The sequence below is a fragment of the Amblyomma maculatum genome, chromosome 2, assembly GCF_055883805.1.
Source record: "Amblyomma maculatum isolate TAMU_Amacu chromosome 2, ASM5588380v1, whole genome shotgun sequence".
Classification (NCBI taxonomy): domain Eukaryota; kingdom Metazoa; phylum Arthropoda; class Arachnida; order Ixodida; family Ixodidae; genus Amblyomma; species Amblyomma maculatum.
In genome coordinates, this window is record NC_139345.1 from 181,309,222 (window position 1) to 181,324,206 (window position 14,985).

General features: G+C 42.7%; 1 long non-coding RNA gene across 1 annotated transcript; it reads left to right on the forward strand.

Moving 5' to 3' along the window:
* The first annotated feature begins 5,547 nt into the window (after positions 1–5,547).
* On the forward strand, positions 5,548–13,284 carry LOC146200544 (uncharacterized). Its single transcript, XR_014704835.1, has 3 exons — positions 5,548–6,109; positions 7,966–8,115; positions 12,936–13,284. It is a non-coding gene; the product is annotated as an uncharacterized LOC146200544 (long non-coding RNA).
* The last annotated feature ends 1,701 nt before the right edge of the window (positions 13,285–14,985 follow it).

A 14,985-nucleotide genomic window follows, 5' to 3' on the forward strand; every position in this document is an offset into this window, starting at 1 on the left:
GTATGGAATGGTCTACTCTCGCAAAGCCTAAGACGTAAGTTACGCTAGTTCTACGTATGTCAAATAGGTATTTGAAAGAAATAGAGCCTTAAAGTATAGCGGCTGACGCATTGCGTCGTAAATTCCCGCCCGGGCGGCGGCCGTGTGCACCTTGAACCACACGTGGAGCGTCAGGGCCAGCGTCTTGGATTGCATCGCGCAGCGTGTAACCCGACAACCCCACCTGCAGAGCGCATCCTCTCGGGCAAGTCGGCGCCGCTGTTGCTGGCGCCGTGCCTCCATGTTTTTCTTCCTTTGTTTGTGATGTTTTCAATGCACCTAGCAAGCAGCGAACAGAGCGTTCATATTTCGGCGCGAGTGAGTGCCATCAGTGGACTGGAACAGAAGTGCGCGGTGTGTCGTCAACAAGGGCGGACGCTTGAGAAAAAACAAATGTGCGAACGAGTGCGATGAAGAAAAGTGAAACTGTAACCCAGTTATTTGTTTCAGCATAACCTTAATATTATTCATACTTAGATTGTACGTGCAGTGTTTTCTCTCCATTTTTTTCTAATACTTCCTTTCTTAGAGCGACAACGAAGCAGGAAGCGTCGATACGATTTGCCATATGTGGGAACGTCCATGCATGTGCGGACCGACGTTTAATTTACCGCTCAATAACCCAGCTTTAATTTAGATCACCACTGTTAAATCGTTTAAGCGAAAGTATGTGCTGCGATGCTTCGTATTCCTATAGCTTAAACGGACTAGTGTATTTTTAAAGTTTATTTCAATGGAAGCGCGCTCGCCATAGTCGATCTGAGTCACGTACGAGCCTTAATATGCCGATGCTTATCGCTCATTTTTTGCAATGCACTGCGTGCGTGTCCTGCGGTAATCGTCTGTTTGAAGTCACTTTTTTTAAACCTAATACACTCGGGGGCAAAGAAATTTGCTACAACTTTTGGAATTCTCTTCACCCAGAGCTGCAGGAATCGCCACGGGAGCAGCTATGAAAGAACCTAGACCATTGCCGAAGAGAATACAAAAAATAGCAACCATTGCCTACGCACGATATATGACATGTCGTTTTGATTCTTTCTAATCTACCGGTAGGCGTGGAGCTATTTATCGCCGCCGCCGCGCTGACGGACCAGCAAACGGGGGTGAACTTATTGATATTTGACGCCGTTGACCGATTGTCGGTCTCATCCAAATTCGTCACAGTATACATGTGGATCGATTACAGGGCCAGCTTAAGTCAATGAAGATCTAGTGTAAAAGAACATGGTGTAATCCCGAGCAACATCAACAACAGCTTGGTGGGATTAAAGCAAACGCGACTGAAACCAGCACCGCGGAACTTCACAAGACTATTTAGACACAAGATTTCCGAAGTATTTAAAATTGAAAAGGTAACTTGAAAACATTCATTATAACAGCACAGTTAACGACTCCAGGTATTAAACGAGCCTGCCAACCGCAAAAGCACGCTAATGCGGTTTCCCACGGAATATTTCCACCACATGCTAATTTGCCTCTAGTAGTGACCAGTAGGTGAAATAGACAAGAAAATGTTGACTGAAGTGTGTGTTAATGCATTTGGCGGGACATGGTAACAGAACTGACAGTATTGTCCAGCATATGCCATATATTAGCCAACGTCAGTGGAGTAATGGCTAACGCTGTTCGATATAGCCATCCTTATGAAAGGGCAATGCCAATACTGTTGATATGTAAGGTATGCCAGTGTATATCTGACATTGGCGGGCCATTGTAACAGAGCTCACATTATTGTCCAGCATATGTCGAATATTGGCCAACATCAGTGGACTGATGGCTAATGCTGTCCGTTATAGCCATCCTTATTTCATGGCAGCGCCAACACCGGTGATACGCCGGATATCCAGGCCCGTCATTGCCATCCTCGTATAATGGTACCACCGATATTGTCAGGGCATCGGATATGACGGGCCAATGTTGTTATCAATATAAATAGGTACGAACAATATTGGTTACCAATGGAATCCTCAGGGCCAGTGTTGGACGTGTTATAGAATGGCACAACCAATACCAGCCATAAGATGGCAGCGCTGGGCCTACATAGGGCTGATGTCTGCCAACTCACTGACAATATTGGCCCGGGCTCTTGTGCTGCCTGGGTAGATTTCGCTTCCAATTTCTGTTTCAGTGCTGCGAAGAAATCCAAGTCGAAACCGCATTTCAGCCTTGCGGTTCTACCATAGGGCAAAGGCAATATATCGTTTTCTCGACGAATCCTGTATCTTGATGGCGAATGAATGTGCAGCAGTAGGCAACGCTTCCATGTTTTGAGGTAGCTTTCGGGGCAGCTATGCTCTCCATTAACAACACACGGTGCGTTTCTGCGAGCCCCTCTTCACTGAGGCGTCTCCTAGGTCTTGAACTTGCTCGTCATATTTGAGTATTTCATCGATGAGATCCTTCTTTCTTTTCTGGAGCCTTAACTTCCCAGGCAGCACAAAGCATTGGGCCAATGTTGTAAGTACGACGGCAAGCAGTGGCCCTACATTGGGCCAGCCTAACCAGCATGCTCCCAACATAGGACATGCCAGTCAACACAATGTCCAACATTGGCCCATTCTAGCCAGTGCTCTCCCAGTGTTGGCGCTGCCAGTAGCCAACACTGGCTAGCTTGGGCCAGGATGTACAGTGAGTTCCCGATATTGGCACTGCCGTACATACATAATGTCTATGTTGGACCGAGATTGCCGTTGTTCCTCCAATAATGGTCGCACGGGTTCTAAAATTGGCTATAATGGGCCAAGCTGTCCTGCCTTCCTCCGTCATTGGGTTTTCCGTTTTTTAAAACTGGCTACAATGGACCAAGTTGTCCTGTGTTCTTCCGGCATTGGATGTTCCGGTTTTTAAACATGGCTACAATGGACAATGTTATCCTCTGTTCTTCCAGTATTGGATGTTCAGTTTTTTAAAGATGGCTACAATGGACCAAGTTGTCCTGTGTTCCGCCGTCGTTGGCCGTTCCTTTTTTTAAAACTGGCTACAATGGACCATGTTGTCCAGTGTTCTTCCGGCGTTGCCCGTTCAGTTTTTAAAACTGGCTACAATGGGCCAAGGTGTCCTGTGTTCTTCCGACGTTGACCGTTCCGTTGTTTTAAACTGGCTGTAATGGACCATTGCAATTTGTCTTGTGTTTTTCCAGTATTAGCTATCCCTGTATGAAAACTGCCCACGATGGACCACTTTTTCCCCTGATCTCGCAAATGTCATTGCCATCCTAAAAACGCAGCTTTAATGGGCTGCCGAAGTGAATATTTTCCGTTGACCATTCAATCAAAACAAATTCTCCATTTTTATGGTTGAATACACGTGCGCTGGACGCCAAACCATGGCATTTAATTCCGACAACATTTCAGCCGATCGTTCGGACCTCGCCAAGTACCACGTACGGGACGACAATTACTATAACGCATTCAAGCACGTACCGCTGCAACTGTCTGGATTCGTCATATGCGGCGCACCTTTGGGGGTCAGCTATATGTGTTTATGGTTTTAGCCTATTGGCATGCATGCAGATTTCGTCGCAGGCGCATACGTTTGTCGCACAATTATATCTAATGATAGCACGACCGTGCGACCACATATGTATACCCCAGACCGGCTAGCACTCACGACCCAATATGCCTGTATTGGACGCCGATTACATCCCTGCATCTATACGTAGCCTATAGTACAAATCCAGTTGTCAGTGAGAACGCGCATAAAAACGAAATCGTGTCGCCATAGCATGTTCATGTGACATTAAATTAGTGATTAGAAGGTAGCTTTTTCATTGCCGAGAAGGAAAACGTTGCCTCAAGTTGAAGGAACAAATGACCATTTTCTCAGCGATGTTTTTGTTCTAGTGCTTTTGTATTATCCATAAGGAACTACGCGCAGCATCGTCTGTTTACCTGGAGAAAGGACCGAATACGATGTGTGTACTTTCTAGACGCTATCACTGGAAAATGAAAAGCCGGAAGACTCGCGAGGTTACCATTTTAGTTTTGGGCAATCACACGGTGGTAAAAAAAATGACAGTTTTTCGTGCGGACTGCGAGCATGAAGGCCCCGGTACATTTATATGGCGCACAACATATATATCGCCAATAAACAAAAAAAAAATAGTTTTTTCCGCCTATTAGTTTAGAGTTTGACCATTCCAACCGCGCTAGGTGGTGGCAAAGGAATAAAAAAAAACTGTACAGGAATGAAAATAATGTGCGCTGTCGAGTCATTCGAAAAAACGAATGCAGCCTACAAACACTGTTTTAATGAGGCAGTTTTCCATGCCCTTTCCAATTCGTTCATTCTACTAAAATGATTTGGAATACGTTGCTTGCTCATTGAACGTTATCGTCTTTTTGTGCAATCCGCGTTAAGGTGAAGGTGATTGCGAAAAACGTCTGTGTATTGCCTGATGCCACAGCGCTTCAGGACCTCGACGCGCACAAAATTGATTCTGAATCATTCATTGCTGTGTCTGTCACCGTCGATTTGCGAAGTCGAGACAAAACATGAGCGAAGAAATATTGTTACAGCTGGAGAATGATGAGGACGAAGTGGCGCGCTCGTTTGTGGAAGATTAAGAAAAAGAAGTGCGTCGAATGGGCGGCCCTCGTAGCCTGGCTCCTTGGCTGTTCCTCAATGTATATATCTTTAATCCTCTTTTGTAGATATATTTCTCCCTGTTACAAAATTATATGCCAAAATTTAAAAACCTTGAACAATTCACAAATTCCGTAGAATGTTCAGAACAGCGCGATGCGCTATAATTGGACAAAGGCTTTATCGATGTGGCCATAATTACTTGCGCAACAAAATTATGCAAGGTGTTTTAATGGTTTTGAAAGCTGAGGTAGTGTAGAATAGGTGGAAAAAGTTTAAACAATGTGAAAACTGTTTTTGTTTTCCTAAAAATTTCAATGTTCGCTGTTTTCTGTAAATTAGCGCGATCGTATCTCTGTATCCAAATGTCATAAAAATATGAGCTTTAGCTGTTTGCGGATAATTATGCTGAGAACATATTGTGGAATTATTGCTGCTCTACCATGAACCTTTTCTGAAATAAAGGCCTGCAAATTAGGAAAATTTTCGTTTCCTGGGCCGATGTTTAGAATTTTTATAAAAACATCTACTCATACCCGAAAAGCGAACATTAACTGAATACAAATAAAAAACATGTATATATTTAGTCGGATAATTTTCAGCTAGCTAACTTGAGCATAATTTGTATAATCTATAACCAAAGTTGGCCAGAATAGAAGAGAAGCTCGGAACTCCACCTCTTTGACATTATTAATCAGTCATCACGCAACAGTATATAATATTTTGAAGTAAATATAAAAGGTCGAACGACCATCCTTTGTTCGATCATAGGTGGCGAAAGGGAGGGGATGCGCGCATTTGTCGATGCACCACCTGTATGGATTTACGCAAGAATGTGGATGGTAGATGGGGAGGCTTTCTATTTTTTTAGAAAATGTTTGTCCGTGGTTGGCTTGAAGAAACAGTGCGTTTGCGAACACACAAAACAAAACTATTTATTAGAACTCGACTCGAGCGGTGCGCGCTGGCGGCCGCTCATCGGCACGGTCCGAAGTCACGGCTGGCCGGTGCAAGCAGAAGAGGGCTGGGTAAAGGACGAATGGAATGTTGAGAGGGTCGTTGGTCCTTCGTTCCCACGCGCAGCCCTTGCGAACACAACACCGCGGCGGGAATCACGCGCTGGTTGAGCGGGTCGTTGTTCCCCCTCGCCTACGCGTCTACGTGCAAGACACAACAGACAGCATCCCCAGCTGCGCTGCTGTGCGGCCTCCTCCCGAAGCGTTCATTTCAGAGCTTGTTGGAGACGCTACAAAACTTGTGACAGCTTCTTAAACCTTTCTTTAATTTCTTCCCTCATTAATTTTCTTTTTCATTGTGCTGTGCATAATTTTCTCTTGCGCCTATACATGTCCATGTGCTCCGGTTGGTGCTTGCTACATATCAGTGAATAGCTGTGCTGTGAAATGTCGCCGGAGTACGGATTACAGCAACGGCGGGATACCATAGGCATTATCAGACTCAGTGAACGCCGTCATCTTAGACCGTGAGTATATATCTTTGCAGCATGCCATTGCTTCATAATTGGTTCTATATAATCTCCTACCTGTCCCAAATGTTCTCTTTCCTTATTCTCCTCGAAACAACTGCGCGAAGCATGACTTCAAGAACTAAGCGAATTTTCGTCCGGGTTACATGCAAGCAATAAGTGCGTGGACTTATTTGCTGGCTGCGATATGAATAGCATTTGCCCTGAAAATAGAGGAGCCGTGCGTAACAGGTGTGTATGCCACTAACACGTGACAGAACACTGCAGGCAGCCATTTGCGCAGTTTTTTGACTGTGCAGCGCGCCGCAATCAATTAGTAACCAGATACTATGCGCCCGGCTTTGTACATATATTTTGGACAGCCTCTCTTCTGCGCGCAGGAAGCCATGTTCACACAGTTTTTGGATTTTGTTAAGAGTTAAGGGCAGTTTTTTGTTTTCAGATGTACAGACGAAGTTTTGAAAACTGTTCGTGCCGTCTGTGCAAGCGAATTTTACAGTGGGGCAGACATGTGCGTGATGCCGCTTGATGACTAGGCTATAATTAAGTCATAATGAACCTCCACTTTTATAATGGTTAATATCATATTGAGGAATTGAAACCCGTGAACAGCGCAAGTGAGCCCCTTTTCAAAATTTTCTTAATCGACGCCCCCCTTCTGAGCACGTGCCTTCAGGTGAGGGCGTTATCAGAAAGCGGCGACAATAGGAGAGCGATTTCGCAGACGCGCTTCGAGGGCGGGGGAAAATAACAATACAAGCAAAAAGGCACATCAGCCGTGTGTGCACTGCGTCCCTGTCACTGCAAAGTAAACAACGTGCACGCGGGACACAATGTACAAAACATTGACGGCCGGTATGAGGCAACCATATCATCCAAAATATTGCTCGCGAAGCGCTCGATGACGGCGCGCACTTTCAGGCGAAATGGGACAGGACGTCAGGTCCGCCTGTTCGGCAATTACAGCTCTTTGTACCTCACGTGCCGTACCGTATGCATGAAGTGCACGCCATAGCCATCGTGCAAGAATGTTGAAACCGAAGCAGCGATCCACGTATTCTAATTCTATAGGAAATCATTTGGGAGTAGAAAAGAGCAACTTAATATGATGTGCATGATTCTTTAATGAACGATATGTATAAATGGACGGTTGAATAGTTACAGTAATGGAGTGTTCCGCTAGAATTGTTTACGGTCGTGGCCGCAGTAAACATTACTCATATTGCTCTTAGCTTTAAGCTCTGGCATTGATAAGCCTATCTAAAGAACCGACTGGCAGTGACAGGGTTGTTTACAGCTGTTGATCAAAAGGTAGGCCATCATGCTATTATTGCAGGCATATTTGCTTCTTTTTGTACCTCTGTTTACTAAAACTTAATTTTGTTCCCCATTCCTAGGGACGCTGCACCTCTTACAACACTCACTGTCAGTCGCTTTTATTCAAGTATACAAAAAGGAGGAAATGCGCATGTCTTTCCGTTAACAGCTGCAAATAACACGCCACTGCTCCTCGGTACTTTGGATGAAGTTTTCAATGGGGTTACCTGAGATGCCTAGCAATTGCTGTAATATTTATACCAATCACTGCAGTGAAACAGAAAGGTAACACTGCATCACTTTAACTGCTGCATGCACCTATAAACGTGCCTTAATTTATTGCCTATTCTTATAGACGCAGGACCTCTTACTATAGGCTTTGTTCAGTAAGCAACCGTCTTTCATTGCTTCAATTTCTATCTCTCCACCACTTTCTTGTTGCTCTGGGTGTGATCATTTGATTTCATTGTTCAAATCATATTGTTTTATCATGTGTGAATGATTTAGCCTGCACATACATGCTTTCATTTTTTTAGATGCGCATCGGGAGCGTTTTCTACGTAGAAGTGGATCGATTGAGTTGTATCACTGGTGCGAAAACCGACAACCCCCAGAAGATATGTGTCCTGTGGTTGGAAGGGCAATAAAGAAGAAGAAAATCAGCGGAAAAGCCTGCCTAAAAAAAGGTAGCACTGCATCACTGTAACTGTTGCATGCACCTTTAAATATGTCTTATTTTTATTGCCTATTCTTATAGACGGTGGACCTCTTGCTATTGGCTTTTTGCAGAAAGCAACCGCCTTTCATTGCTTCAATTCCTATCTCTCCACCACTTTTTTGTTACTTCGAGTGTGATCCTTTGATTTTATTGTTCAAATCATATTATTAAACCGCCGGCGAATGATTTCGCCTACACATACATGCTTTCATTTTTTTTATGTGCGCATCGAGAGTGTTTTCTACGTATAAATGGATCGATTAAGTTGTATCACTGGTGCGAAAACCAACAGTTCGGTACCCCCAGAAGATTTGTGTCTTGTGGGTGGCAGGGGTATAAAGAAGAGGATAATCAGTGGAAAAGTCTGCCTAAAAACTTACAAAGATGGCGCAAAAGCGAAATGCTGATCAGGGTTAGAGTTTGATTACTTCTGTTATCCCATTTCACTTGCTAGGTGATGTGACATATATGAAGCACCTTAGTATAATTTGTGGTATACTCACTGAAAATTGTGTAGACATTAATTTTTGTCTCGTTCAATTATTTTGAGTGACGCACGAATTGGAATCAAACGAAGTCATCCACACGTCTAATGCCCATAGACATTAGATGCGTGGATGAGCTCATTAATTGTGTTCCTATGTGAGCGTGCAATAGTTTGTCGAATATATTAATATGTTAAAAGTTCATTTTTTTGCTGTTAACCGGAGTAATACATATGCTCCATATCATAGCATTATTCGCCTGTAGTTTGTATCTTCTCTTTCCTAAATTGTATTGTACAAAGTATACGTGTGTCATCTCGTACGTCTATTTAACTAGCGAACAATTTGCAATCGAATCCCTTTTGTGATGTTTCAGCTACAAATAATGTATGACAGTTGTGACAATATAGGTAGCTTTAGGCATAACATATAGCGCGAAAATCTTTAATATATGCGATGATATTTTTATTCACCGCATTGGCTAAATCAGCCTGTTGAAGAGACGAAATGAAAACAAATATGGATGTCTTCGGACAGGAACAGTAATCGTGGTGCCATGACCATTTTTTTAATTAAATTTTCATATGTCGTGGGCTAATGTCTCGACACAAAGGAATGACCCTTAGGTTTGCCAGATGCGGCGTAGTATTCTCGAAAAAAAAAAAAAACGCCTATCACTAAAAGTTGCACGTTTGGAGGCCGGCTGGGTGCGTAAAATTTTGTCATCCACTGTTTTTTACTCACCGCATTTGGGTAACGTTTACTTGTATAAGAATTATTAAAAATGTGTTTCATTGATGCAGTTGATTTAGTAAAAAATCGCAAACTTTGCTTCAAGAACAACGCGCTACAAAAATGTTAATGTTCAACCTTACATACTGGCGTGACGCATTGCGTTGTTTGCACTAAAATATTCTGTGTTTATTACGCAGGTCATATTGTTAATTTAAGGCAGAATTTGGAGCTCTAAGCTGCTATGTGTGTTCTCTGTAACGCCACCAAAAGTATTATGCTGGAAAGCGATTTGCTTAAGATTGTAATTATAAAAATTACACATTGAAAAATCATCTTCAAAAATATAGTATTGTTAGTGGTGGTCAAAGCTGACAAATGGAATAATATATTAATAACCTAGATTGAATACTATTGCACCTAGCAATAAAAAAGAAAGCAGGACAGAGAAAAAGTTCAGCCTTCACTTGCGTTCTGCCATGAAATTGACAGAAATAGTGAATTAATACCATTTTAAGCTATTTTAAGTATTTGTCCTAGAAGCAGAAAAACGGTGTTAAGCACTGACAATGTTTTAAATTTTACTTAAGGTAAAATGTAACTAAATTAAGCAAATACTAAATTGAAGTTTTGATGCCTATTCCATAAGGGGGAGCCATATAAGCACATCTATAGAACAAAAACAAGCATTTTTATATTTCTAATATTACATTTTGCAGAATTCAATATATTTACTGACTCAAATTAACAAAGTACTTTGCATTGTTTCCACAGATTTTGATAAAAATTGATGTTGCGGCCGTTTCTTCAATTCTAATCAGTTTTCCTTATTTTACCATTTTCTTACTTTTGTCCAATTTCAAAATAATATGCAGATACACACACAAATCTAGAGCTTCAATTTTTTTCAGAAATAAAGAATGGAACCTAGATAATGTAAAAAATAGTTTCTGTGGCAAGATATTATTGGATCTTGCAAGAATGCAGGCTGAGTTTGGCCATTATCAGCACAAGCACTCAGTTTAATATTTAATGTTATATTTTTAAACAGTATAACGCAACACTTTTTAGTCCGTGATATTTTTGAGGTACTGAAGACTTTTGAGAGGGATTTGAATGAAAATCGAAGATGATCTTTTTTTAATTGCAGCAAATTTGCCCTTTACTGCTGTTTTCGAATTCTGAGCAATTTTGTTGCGTTGTGGAGAACACACCTAGTGGTCTGGAGCTCCAGATACTGCCTGGAATTAAGAACATGCGTCAGGAAGTGAAAACATATTTAGTGCAACCAACCTAATGCATCATATGCCAGTACATAAGGTTAAAAAGGAATATTATTTTTGCAGCATATCGCTCCTGAAGCAAAGTTTGTGATTTTTTAATAACACAACTGCAAAAACAAAATAGGTTTCTAATAGTGTTTGTAAATATAAAACCTGCATATATTTAGTGAGTAAAAAAGAGCAGATAACAAAATCATGGCATCCAAACTTGCAACATTTTGAAATGGCAAAAACAGCGTTTTCTACCTCTAGAGATATACCATACAATTGTTTTTTTTTTCGAGGAAACTACGCGTATCTTGAAAAACTAAAGTTTATTCTTTTGTGCCTAGATACTTGCCCACCACATATAAGAATTTCATTGGAAACGAAAGATGGCCATGGGACCTCGATTATGTTTCTTATCTAAGGCACCCATAATACGCTGTGAGAAAGTCAATATCAAGGGCTTTTTTTAATATTCCATATTTCGAACGGTTGTGCCATCTAAGAAAATTAGAAAGCTAGGCACACCTTAGGTGTAGCCAGCCCTCACTTTCTGTTACAGCTGCATTTGCTAAGCTGAATTAATGCGTTGATTACTTTATTTTAGCCACGAATATAGCGCTAGTACGTGTTAATTTTAAAGAAAGGCCGCAGTGACGCGATTCCTGTAGAATTTGTAAGTGAAATCTGTAAACCTTACAAATCTACCCATATATATGATCTCTTGCAGGTTTTATTCAAGCTACATTACACCTGCTGCGCCCCATAGCTTGAGCCAAGGGTTATAAATAAACCATTAGAAACAGACGATGGAAACCGGTGGTGCATTGCTGGCAGCCACTTAGGACAGCGCAGAAAATTTTTATTTTGTACGTGGGGAAGTGAGGTTATTCGCTTCAAGTACTAAATATTCACTTTAGACAATAAATAGGACTTACAGAGTCGGTGAGCACGTTCGGAAACCCCTGTTTCAATATTTGCGGTTAGAAACCTCATGTGTACCTTTTTTTCCAGCTGTAGATAAATTCCGGGTTATGTAGATACCGAAACCGTTACCAGCCCATTCGCGCACCTCAACTGTGCTGCTCACAACATGATTTTGAGCGGACAAAACAACCTGCCGCTAAGATTGCTAGCCCCATGCATGAGTAAGGGTGATATGCTGGCGATGGTTGCTTCGCGTCGGCCCTTTGGCGCACATGAAGTCTCGAGTTACAATGAGCGCGCCGAACTTTGCAATGCGGATAATGACTACAAAGCGGTAAGGATATAAATGAGTTTAACAGTATTTTTCAGCTGTAAAATACAAATACAGTCTTGTTGGACGATGTGCTGGCGCGGACGAAGAAACCATAGGCAACTTGTAGGTCTAACGCTACACAGGGCTGTCGAGCCAAGCCAAGTCCTCAATTGTATTGTCCGGGAATCAGATTTCTGTATTTTCGTGGTTTCCTATTGTATCTGGCGTTCAAAATGCAGACGTGAGGGTTCTTTATCACAAATAATCAAACGTGGATTGTGCCGGTACTCTTCAAAGTAGCAACACCATTTATCGTGTAAGTCATTAATCAGTAATTTAGGTAAATAATGTCAATAAGGATTCCAAACAAAACCTTTTCTGTGGCGCTCAGGTAGCTTCCAGCAATATATATCTGGTTTCCTTTGCCTGTCTCCGAAATGTTTTTTTTTTATCCCTTGGATCAAATTTGCTTGGACAAGCAGTATATGTGTAAAAACGATGCACCTGTGAGCTACCCGTTTAAGTGAGGTCCCGTTTAAGTGAACTACCCACAAAACCAGTCAAAAGCGTATATCTGCTAACCAGCGGCCAGTGCAGCAGTCGTGGGCTTAGATCGCTTGTGTATATTATATCTAGCCATTTAAAAAAAATGAAAATGGTCGCCGAACATTCTCTTGGTAACGATTATTAGTATAAACTGTTTGCACATCGCAGAAAGCGTAGGAGCGGCAAAAAACTAGCGCGCCAGTCATATGCGGAGACAGCCGATAATCAAGCACTAATTCCTAGTGTGGGATGAAACACTGGCTGTCTCAGCCGTATTGCTGTGGAGGCGATCAAAATGCAACAGGGCACATGCTATGCAATGTATATGCGTCTTTCATCCTAATAAACCCAAGGCAGCTGAAACTAGTCTGGAACTCATCAGTATAGTGTTTCTCATTGACCATAAATTTCGGTACATGAATCCTGGAATTTTCTACATCTTCCTAAAATAATGCGCGCGATTTTATATGCCTCGTAATAGTGTTGTAAATTTTGTTTCCTCATTGTTATTGTGCAGGTGCCATTTGCGAAAAAGTTGGGGTGGACGATTTGGAGGCACACGCATTTATTCGCAGGTGGCTGCCTGGTTCCTGTGACAGGAGGGATGGAAGAAAAAGGCGTTATGCTGAAACCTCCCCTGGCGAACCAGGCATGCCACCTGTGAATGCAATTGCAGGGTCAGCCCCCTCACTACGCCTATGAGTGTGCCCTCCAGCTCCCTGGCCCCTTCCACTTCCCGAGAGCCCGCCCTGCCCTGACCAACCCTGCCACTGCCCCGCTAACTGCTGCTGTGTGTGCCCTCAGCGCTGGCTAGTAACAACTGCCGTCTATAGTAACAATTGCAATAAATATTATCTTTTTGTGAACCATGCCCTTGTTTTGTGAATATCTACTGGTTGCTCATGAGCAACAATTTGAATTTATATGGCCACTCCTATTTGAAAGGCCATTATTGTCCCAGCAAGTTCGATGTGCTGTCACGAATATGGCTAGAATGAAAAAGGCTGCATTTTATGGCCTGCACAAGCAGTGCCCCAAAATTTATAATCTTGACATCATCAATGGCACATGAATGGAGTAGCCGGTGTACCCATAAACCATTGGATTAATATTGGTATCGACAATATGCGGCATGAATGGAGTAGCCAGTGCACCTGCAATGGCTAACCATTGGTATGATATTGGCATTGACAATGGGCCATCAATGGAATAGCTGGTATTAAACAAATATTGGTAATACAATGATGGTATAATGCTGGACAGTATTGGCAAGAATCATGGTGCATAAATGGAAAGTCTAATATTGTGCCTACATTGGTGGCTCCAGCTTGGTTGAACACTGGACCAATCTTGGAGCGAAAGATGGGCCAAGAATGGAGAATGTAGTAAAATGCCCAAATGCCAATATCAGTCCAATATTGATGCCATTCTTTTCCAGTGATGAACCATTGTTGGACCAATGCTGGTGTGCTGCTTGGGTTTGAGCGGTAGGAAGCAATACGCTGCCTTCGCAATGCTTCCAACTTTGGCCGCTTTGAAGGACTCACCGGAACTCATATGCGTGCCTCTTTCGCTCGTTTTTCTTTCTGTGCTTCGTGAACACGCAGCGTGTTGTCTAATGATTTGCATGATTTGCATTGCATTTCAGACGCATCAAGTAGCAGGGAACAATTTTTATGCCTCCAGAATCTGAGTTTGTCAACTGTGGCGCATTCTAATTGGATACCAAGAAATTTGCTTTTTGCAGGACCCCCATCGCAGAAAACTCTTTTATGAAACATGGCAAACAATTCAGTGATGTCTGGAACATCGTGGAGGCTAGGAACTTTGAACATCTTACTGCTCACTTCACGCTCGAAAATATATTGGCTTACTTTCAGCCCCTGTCCACACTTTGCTAGCTCTAAACTCTTGATCATAGTAGCTGGTGAAGTTGCTGAAGCTTTCCGGAGTTCCGCGAAACAAATACTTTCGACGCCTTCCTTACTTATTTCATAGCGATTCCATGCTGGGCTCGGCCAGTTTGTTTCATGAGTTTGTGAAGCAAGCATTGTTCAGACGAAGAGCCGCATGACTCCACGTCAGTCGCAGGAATGTTGATAGCTTTGCCCTGCTTTTCTGAGGCGCACAGCATGTCGGAGCTGCTGATATTCGCACATTAAAGAACGTCGTCGCGTGAATGCAAAGAGAGCTGATTTTCCTCACGCCCCTGGGCCTCACCCGCTGTGTGAACATGGCTGACATTCCCCGCCATTGATGTTCCCGGCTTGTCGCATACACTCATTATTGATGCTTTGGTAGCATGAGTCCGCTTCCTTTTCGGAGATGTCAAAGCAACCGAAGACGGTAGAAAGCAGGTAAGCCTCTGGAAGCAGTCCAGGTCAAGCATCGTGAAATGCTTATCGCAGGCGTAATCTCGCGATGTGAGCTGACGGCCGCCCCCATGAATGGCCGCAGCCCATACTTGCAGACGCTCAGGGTCATTCGGTGCCTTGAAGATGCTCACATTCTCCCTGCAACACTTGTAACCGCTTTTGCAATTTTGAACAAGACACCTGCGTCCCATC